The 8476-nt window shown below is 47.8% G+C and overlaps 1 long non-coding RNA gene across 2 annotated transcripts; it reads left to right on the plus strand.

Moving 5' to 3' along the window:
- The first annotated feature begins 863 nt into the window (after window positions 1-863).
- On the plus strand, window positions 864-8138 carry LOC102022281. 2 transcript variants are annotated; one of them, XR_263629.1, is made up of 2 exons: window positions 864-1024; window positions 7691-8138. It is a non-coding gene; the product is annotated as an uncharacterized LOC102022281 (long non-coding RNA). The 2 variants fall into 2 exon arrangements; XR_263628.1 differs by having other exon boundaries at window positions 864-999.
- The last annotated feature ends 338 nt before the right edge of the window (window positions 8139-8476 follow it).

The raw sequence follows: 8476 nt of genomic DNA on the forward strand, positions 1-8476 counted from the left end.
GAGACAATTCTATTATATATGGTTGAGAATATTTTTAGCAACCTTTGCTTTAGCTAGCAAGGAACCCTTCCCTCTCTACTTTCTACTTTCTACTTCACAATGTACTCGTTTCTCTCTCCTGGAGCAAGGTTTGTTATATTTTCAAGGGACTAACGGTATGTTTTTGTTTTTCCTTTTATCGGACCCATCTGATTTAAAATTCTTCTTTCCTCATAAATAACTTTGCCCCAACTTCTCTGCATATATTCACATTCTATTCAGCCTAGTAAGTTTCTCTCTTGGCTTTTCCTCCTTGGTCTTGCACCACACACACCCTGACATTTTTATCTCCCTGCAGCGTAGATGAAGGTTTTGGGCACTAAGTCAGAGACTGTGAACCACCTCCAGGGCCTGGGACAGAATGAAGGACCGGCAGTGGTGACGAGATAGCCACTCCGCAAGTCGAGTGTTAGCCCAGAGCTATGTGGTTGGAAAATCCAACGGGCAGGAGTCCAATAAAAGAGCATTTGAACTAAAAGTGTATTATCCTAAAGTGCACATTTTTATTTAATTCAGGGTAAGGCAGAATGAATCATAATAGGTCAATAATAATGACTTATGGCTTCCTTCATACGGCACATTTACAATAAATGGTAATTTACCATTAAAGAGAGACATATTTCTTTTTTGTGCCCAAGAAAAATTAGCATTAGTCATACTGAAAAAGAACAGGTTTTCCATTGCTACATTTAGGATTTGTATTCAGACTCAGTCTACACAGACTTAGAATACCACATGCAAACCACTTTCTCACAGATTTCTCCCTCCCTCTTCCCATTTAGAGCACACAGGAAGGATCAGAATGCGACCATTTATGACATCATCCCAACTTTAAGGTGATGGACGACACATCCATTTGGTGGAGCTATTTGGAGACTATTTCATGTTCCAGTCATTAGACCTGTGAAATGAGCGCAGGCTTGGCATCGAACGGGTACAGAAAAGAAGTCGTATCTGTAGGTGACTATCCGTAACTGACTGAAATGTACGCATACCACTCAAAGTGTTGCGTCTTTAGATCCTGCCCTGCCCCTCCTTTCCTTCTTTCTTCCTGCTGAAATGCTCTAATGCTTTTCTTGAGATATTGACTCTGTTTATTGACAAAATTATAGGCCATTATTGTTTTCACAAATCAATAGGGATCTTAGATTTGGACTTTTCTATTGAAAAGCCACTGACTCTGACTCATTTAGTTTATTGCCCCACCTTTGTTATCCAGGCTAAAAAAAAAAGTGTGTGTGTCAAGCAGGCTACAAAAAAATGTAATTATAGAAGTTCCATCTTCCTATCTCCCTCCTCACTATTTGGCTAAAATGTTCCTCCTGCTCAGAGAGAAGTCAGATTGAATTACAGAGAACATCCTAACACTTTCGAAGCTGCATATTCAATTTCTGGGGTCTATAAACTAGCTCACAATAACATGATTAGGGGAAAGTCTTGAGTAATTGGATGAAGTCAGGCTCAGAAGATTTGCACAATAATCAATGAAATCTACGGCTCCTAGCTCTGCTGGTTCCATACTGCTTTCCATCCACCCACATGGCCCTTTTCAAAGCTGAAGCCTCAGTGAAAGAATATCAAACCCACAAAACTGAGCTAATTTCATAAGCTTTTTGAAAGTAGATTGGATTTAACAGGGCTGTGCTTTTGGAAATGAATGGTTGATATAAATCAGAGGTAGTGGAAAGGTAACGTTTATCTGATTTGATTTAGCAGCAATCTGGTCCAGATGGCAACGTGGAATTTAAAGATATTGAAATATATGGTTGCAGCTGGAGACTGTATAAACCTAAATATAAATAATTCAGATGTGCTTATGCATTTAACAATGTCAGTTTTAAATATAGATAAGAGCCAAGACTGTAGGCTAGCAATTGAAAACAAGAAGATGACTAAATGCAGGTGCTCTGACATATGTGACCATATTTTAATGCCTAATTTAGCCCTAATCTGGAAATAGAGGTGGAGTTCATTAGCTCTACCTGTCTAGCCTAAGCGAATGAAGCACAAATTAGCAGTAGGTCGGTACATCAGAAGAGAGAGGTGTGATTAAAAACAAGCCAGTAGGATGAACACCTGATTTTGACACAGAAATACATAACCTTTCTCTGCATGCTGGGACCACAGACTTATTTTTCTAAAAAGGAAAAACAAGGAAGATGGCCCCTTTTCAACCTGAACCAATGAAGGCTTGCTGCCATCTTGAAAGGATCTGGAAACAGAATCCCAAAGCTTTGAGAAGAGCTTCTAGGGTTTAGTGTCCAGCTGCTTCTGCCAGTCAGAAAGAACACTGAGTTTAAAGACCTGAATTCAAATTCTGCTCGTCGTTCAACAGCCCCGAGGGGGAGGCCTGAGTGTGGAAGGGAAGAATCCACATCCCTAGGGAAGCGAGGACTGAGAATCCCTGAACCACCAATGTTGCTGCTTTCTCTCCTTGTTTTGATCTTTCCTTCGCTCTTCTGTCCCTTCTTCCTTTTAAACTATTACCCCATTGAACCAGACAGTCGGGTAACAAAAGTTTGGGGCTGACTCTGGGCTCTCCTGAGATTCAGGGAGATACGATTTTCACTGAATGTACCAACCCCAGATGCTGCTGGTCTCCCAGTCCTACACATCCACACTTCCGCAAACACAGTGCCTCCACTCTCGCGTTTAGAGATCTGTTTCTTTGTTGCCTGTTTGTAAAAGCAGGGGCCTTCCTGATAGGGCCATTGGAAGGATGGCTTGGCACTTGGTAAGACCTTAAACTAATATTCGGTATTTAAAAAACAATGACTTTGGAAGATAATGAGGACAGAAAAATTTATAAGATGTCTCTGTAAGCTGTTTTGGGGGAGGGGTAGTTATGAGAAAATAAGACATCAAAGAGGACTCCACACCTCCCATTCGGCTTGATTAAACCCTACCTAGAATCAAAGACCTTGCTTGAGAATAAAGAACCAGCTTGGGAGATTAAGTGACTTGTCGAAGGTCACAGAGCTAATTATAGTTTGGCTTAGAGCAAAAGTCCCCTGGATCCCAATATAGAACCTGCTCATTCCAGCTCCATAGGAAAAAAAAAAAATGGGTGAAGACATTTACTAAAGTCCCAGGAAAAGCAAAATTGAGGTAGGTTTGCATAATCAAAAGCAAATGATGGAACCTTGGCATTCTTTCTAAAATAGATCAGGGCCAATGTCGTCATTTTCCCTGGAATCTATTTTAGGAAGAAGAACAGGAACGTAAAACCTTTTTCATGGAGGGAGGAGCCCAGGGAAGACTGAACAAGTAGGGTTGTGGTAGATGGTTACCGTTGTCTCAGCTGATTGAAATTATTTTCTGAAGTTATTTTCCTAAATTACAGGCCATCTTAATTCATTAGGAATACTCTTGTGATATTGGCTTCTACGTCACTTGGCTCATTCATGCCCCTACCAGCCACAAGGGGAACAGTGCCCCCCTTCTCACACGTAACGAGGCTGTGTCTTGTGTTGGCATCAGATGGGTCTCACAGCACATCTGGAAGCCCACAGCTTCAGCTTATTAAGCTGCCACACCGATCCTCCTACAACCAACCTTCCCTACTGCAAGCAAGTGGGGGCTGCAAGGAATGTTCTGGTCTGGCTCTGTATTCCCAGCACTAACAGAACCTGGGACGAGGGATCATGTTCTACATGTTGGTTGAACAACACTGAAAGCCATGTGCATCTACATTGCAATTTAGTCATTTGTTCATCGGTTCATTCGGGTATGCATGCACATTGTTCTAGGGCCGGGTGACCACGGGGACCAGGACACAGTTCCATCCCCAGAAATCCACGCACACTCATCACTGAGACGGTTAGATGGCAGTTCCAATACACTGCAAGAAGCACTGTGATGGGGCTGGGAGGGGTGTCCTGGAGCAGAACGTGTGCTGAGCATGCTCAAGGCCCCGAGCTCATCCCAACCACTAAAACTGCAATGAGAAACTTGTGATAATGAAAGAGCAAGGGCATTTTCTAGGAAAGACTCAGAAAGGCCACTCAGCTCAGTCTTAGGGACACATTCACTGAGGAAGTGATGGATAATAGGGAACTGAGATGACAGCAGAAAGGAGAAGTATAGGGAGGTTTCAAGCAGCGTTCCCTGGGAGCGAAGTTACAGGTGTAGGTGGGAAGATCAGGACACAGCCCAGGGCAGGAATGGCCCAGCCTCCTATTTTTAGGACTTTCCTACCCAGGGCTCATGGGACCCTCACCTGCACTGTCTAGAATAGAGTGCATTTAGGAGGGCGGGGCTGGGCTCACTGTTCCGTCTAACCTACAGGTGAGGAAAAGAAGATCCAGACACAGAGCATTGGAATAACCAGTTCAGAACACACTTGGCAGGGTCTGGCTACTCCAGGGTCAGTGTTCACTCTCCCAGATCACAGTGCCGATTGTCCAGAGCTAAGTGACCAAAGCCAGGGTTCAGGCCGGCCTGGGCTAGAAGAACATGCTGTCCTCACGCTTGGGCTGGCAGTGACCTTGCTCGGCCCCATGGCCAGGGCCTCCACCTAAACACGCAGATGCCAGAAGGCTTTAACTTCAAAGACAGGTCAACCCTGGAGGCTCCAGCGCCCCAAGGCTCCTTCTGAAATCCACACTCCTTGTGCCAGCAGCTCCAACTGTGACCTGAGGAACAACTTGCTCCTCAGCCTGTTCTAAGTGCATTGGAGAAAGGTTCTTGGGCAACTCAGAGTGACCCAGATGGACCAGCTTGCACCACAGGGACACATAGCACCAAAGCCCGAGTCCTCTCACCACCACCGTGTCCCAGTGAACCTGTGTCTGAAATTCCCGTGGGTCTCTCACCTGCTCTTCTCAAGTTCCCCAGGATCAAAGCATGCCAGCGACTCCAGAGTGGTGTTCTTGGATCTCCTCCCGCGTGCCTGGCCTGCTCCTGGTGTTGCCCATATATGACAGCTCCAACGGTCCTCATTCTCCCAACCAGGAGGCTAGAGCAGAGAAAGCCTAAGTGATCCTTGGAGGCCTTGGGTCATGAACTGCAGCAGCCCTGATCCAGGGCGTAATCCTGACAGCCACCCTAGAAGTCCTGCCCTGGACCAGGGGATGAGAGCAGTGGAGATGGAGCAGGGGGATTTTCAGACCTCCCCGTGCACACTCACTCCACCCCCTGTGCACACTTACTCCACCCCTCTGTGCACACTCACTCCATCCCCTCTGTGCACGCTTGCTCCATCCCCTCTGTGCACACTCACTCCACCCCTTTGTGGGCACTCACTCCACCCCCTGTGCACACTTGCTCCATCCCCTCTGTGCACACTTACTCCACCCCTCTGTGCACACTCGCTCCATCCCCTCTGTGCACACTCACTCTACCCCTCTAGGCACACTCACTCTACCCCTCTGTGCACACTCACACACCCCTCTGCACATGCTCACACCACGCTCACTGCACACAGTGTCCTTCCTTCTCTGTCACACTTCCTTTTCACTCCCTGCTCTTCACAAAGCACTGCACAGCTCGTTCGTATACTGAGGAGGAGATGCAGCCTCCCAGGGCATATGCTGCCTCCCACCGTCCCTGAATCAGGCGGAATCCATGGCTTCTCAGGGTCTCCTAACTACATGGTAATGGTGTCATTCTGAGCCTGACCCTCTAACTCTGGAGGAGCTTTTCCTCTGCGGCTGAGCGCATTCTGTTTCCTTACCTGCCTACACAGGCTAAGAACAGCACCAGCACTGGGTTGACCCATCAGGGAGTGTGCAAAGGCCACCACTGACAGAGGGTTTGCCTTTGGATCCCTACCCAAGCGCTGAGGGAAGCAGCAGATGGGGTCCCAGGCCGAAACTCTGAGCACAAGTAACATCTGCACTGAGAGTGGCTGGCGGGAGGCAGAGTCCCTGTCACTGGCCAAGGAGGTCTGGCGGCCACACTGAGGAAGGGTGGTCAGTCCGGAGCTAGATAAGATCTCAGACACACACTCTGTGACCCCACAGGAGTCTGGTTTGGGTTAGCACAACTGTCCGCTAACTAGTCTCCCTCCAAATCTACTTCCAAACTGACGCCAGTTAACACACACACACACACACACACACACACACACACACACACTTCCACAGCCCTGTGGCTGGAAGCACTTGTTCTCCGGCTCTGGTTGTTTGTTGTCCTGCAGACCTGCAGCTTCTGTGTGGAGCGGGAGGGGAGGGGAGGGAGATCCAGCCATAGTGTGCTGTAGTCCTCACCCAGTGGCAGCAAATTAACCTGCTTCTCGTATCTGCGTGAAAGAGCAGGACTCTATGGGCTATTTCGTTTATTTCGTTTGCTGATAAAAAATACAAATAAAAGAATTTGAAAACCCTCAGAACCCCTGGCTTCTGGCATGAATGCAGATTCTTTGGAATTGAAGTCTGGACCGCTGCAGCCCCAGCACACAGCTCTGCCTGGCTCCTCCGTCCCCTTGCACCGTTTCTCGCCTTTGACCCGTATCCCTCCAGGCAGCCCACCCTGTGTCCAGCTGAGGGCTGCAAGGTGGTGGAGACTCTCCCACTGATACATTTCCATGTTGGTGAAGTATTCTTTAAAAGCTCAGCTCCAACTCATTTCTCATCTCCTTTGAGACCCCTCGCAGAAGTCAGTCGCTGATGCCGGCACTTGTCACAAGCTTAGCACACGCTGACCTGGGGGTGTTTCCCACAAAGCCAGGAGCTCTTGCTGTCACCGGTACTGCTCACACCTGAGGACACACAACAGGCGCCTCAGAAATACTTACAGCTGAAAAATGATACAGGTGAAAAATGATAATTACCAAAGTCTGTAGGAAAGCCCCAGGTGAATGCCCCAGAAGCAAAAATAAAATAGGGATGTTAAATAAATTTCAACTTTGCTTCAGATGGGGACACCCTCGGAGTTTCTTGCCTGAAATTCATAAGTGACACCAGAGGAGAAAGGAGATGGTGACCCAGGTTTGGGAGGCAGACTGGCACGGGGAGTTCTGCAGAGCCTGTGCTCTGCCCTTCCTCCCTCGTGCTGTAAAATAATCTAAATCCCGCGTTGTCCCTGGCTGTGCGCAGAACCAGAGGAAGTGCGGAGACACACAGCCCTCGAGCAAAAGGGGAAGGCAGGGACATGATGGACGGCTCAGGCCTGAGCCCCTTCCAGTTCGGGGTGGCTGTACACGGCCTCCCATTGTTTCCAGGCCTAGGAGCAAAGGAGTTCGTGCCAGTTCTTACCAGGGAAAATACCCACTGGGCAGAAGAAGATCAGGTCGGTGCTGCCAACCCCGCAAGGCGAACTCAGCCTCCTAAACCACACTTCCTCTTCCGCATGTGGGTTTGCCCTAAACCGGTACACAGATTAGATTAGGAAAGGCTGTGGGATTACTCAGAAAAGCTTAACTCCATTTCATCCCAGAAAGAGCAGTAATGACTTCACTGTGCATATTTAAGGGGTGGTAAAGAAATGGTAGCTGTGTGTATTCGTAGAGGCCGTCTTCCCCAAAGCATGCTTCCACATCTGCAGTTCTAGCTGCTAATACCTTTTATGTTATGGTACCAAGAGTCTAAGAGTCACCAGTACCAGAGACTTTCATTTTCAAAAGCCAAATCGGAAGCAACTTGAAAGATCTCACTTTCACTTACACTGATTCAAAGGTAAGAATAAAGAGGAGGGTTTTGATTTGTTGCAGGCTGTGGTAGTCGGGCTTCACAACGGCGCCATCATGATCCGGGTCTTCTGCAACTCAGACCTTTGAACGGCCTCTCTCCAGAGCGAACCAGGGTGGCTCCTTGATACAGAAGGTAAAAACAGTCTCCTCTGTGCAGAACCAGGATGTTCAGGAGCAAGATTAGAAGAAACATTGCAACCTCTGCCTTATTCTCGCCAGTCACTAAAGAAATCTGTGGAGAGGACCTGAGGCCTCCCATCGAGAAAGCAACAGAGGACAGCATCTTTGGTGCCCTTCTGCGTCCATCCCACGTGAGGCTCCAATCAATGGCTGCTCAGCCACTTTGCTGCCAAATTCCTGGCCCGTAAACACTGGGGGAGTTGTCAACTGCTTATGGCCGAACCACGAGGTCTCAGGGTGATTGGTGATGCAACAATCAATACCTAATAAAAAGGCATCCAGATGTTCATCCATTTGTTGGACGGGTAATTTTTCAACATCTTTGCACCAGGGGCTGGATTGATATGACCATGGACTCTGACAAAGAGCACAGGAGGAGAGAGACAGAGCTGGGAAGACAGCTCAGCGCAGTGCCTTTCCTCGCAAGCTGACTTGTTCTCAGCTTCAGTCTGAGGAAAGACCTGACTCTTGTTCCCACCAGTAGCTGAGTTCCTTCCCTCCATACCTGCGTGCAGAACCTCAGCCACTGGTTTAAGCAGTAGGCATGATTAGCTCATGAAACTAGGCGGCGTGGGTCCCGTTCAGTGCTAAATATGTCTTACCGCACATAATCTGCAAGTGCCTCTG

Source organism: Chinchilla lanigera, unplaced genomic scaffold (genome assembly GCF_000276665.1).
Source record: "Chinchilla lanigera isolate Chin_1 unplaced genomic scaffold, ChiLan1.0 scaffold00075, whole genome shotgun sequence".
NCBI classification, from domain to species: domain Eukaryota; kingdom Metazoa; phylum Chordata; class Mammalia; order Rodentia; family Chinchillidae; genus Chinchilla; species Chinchilla lanigera.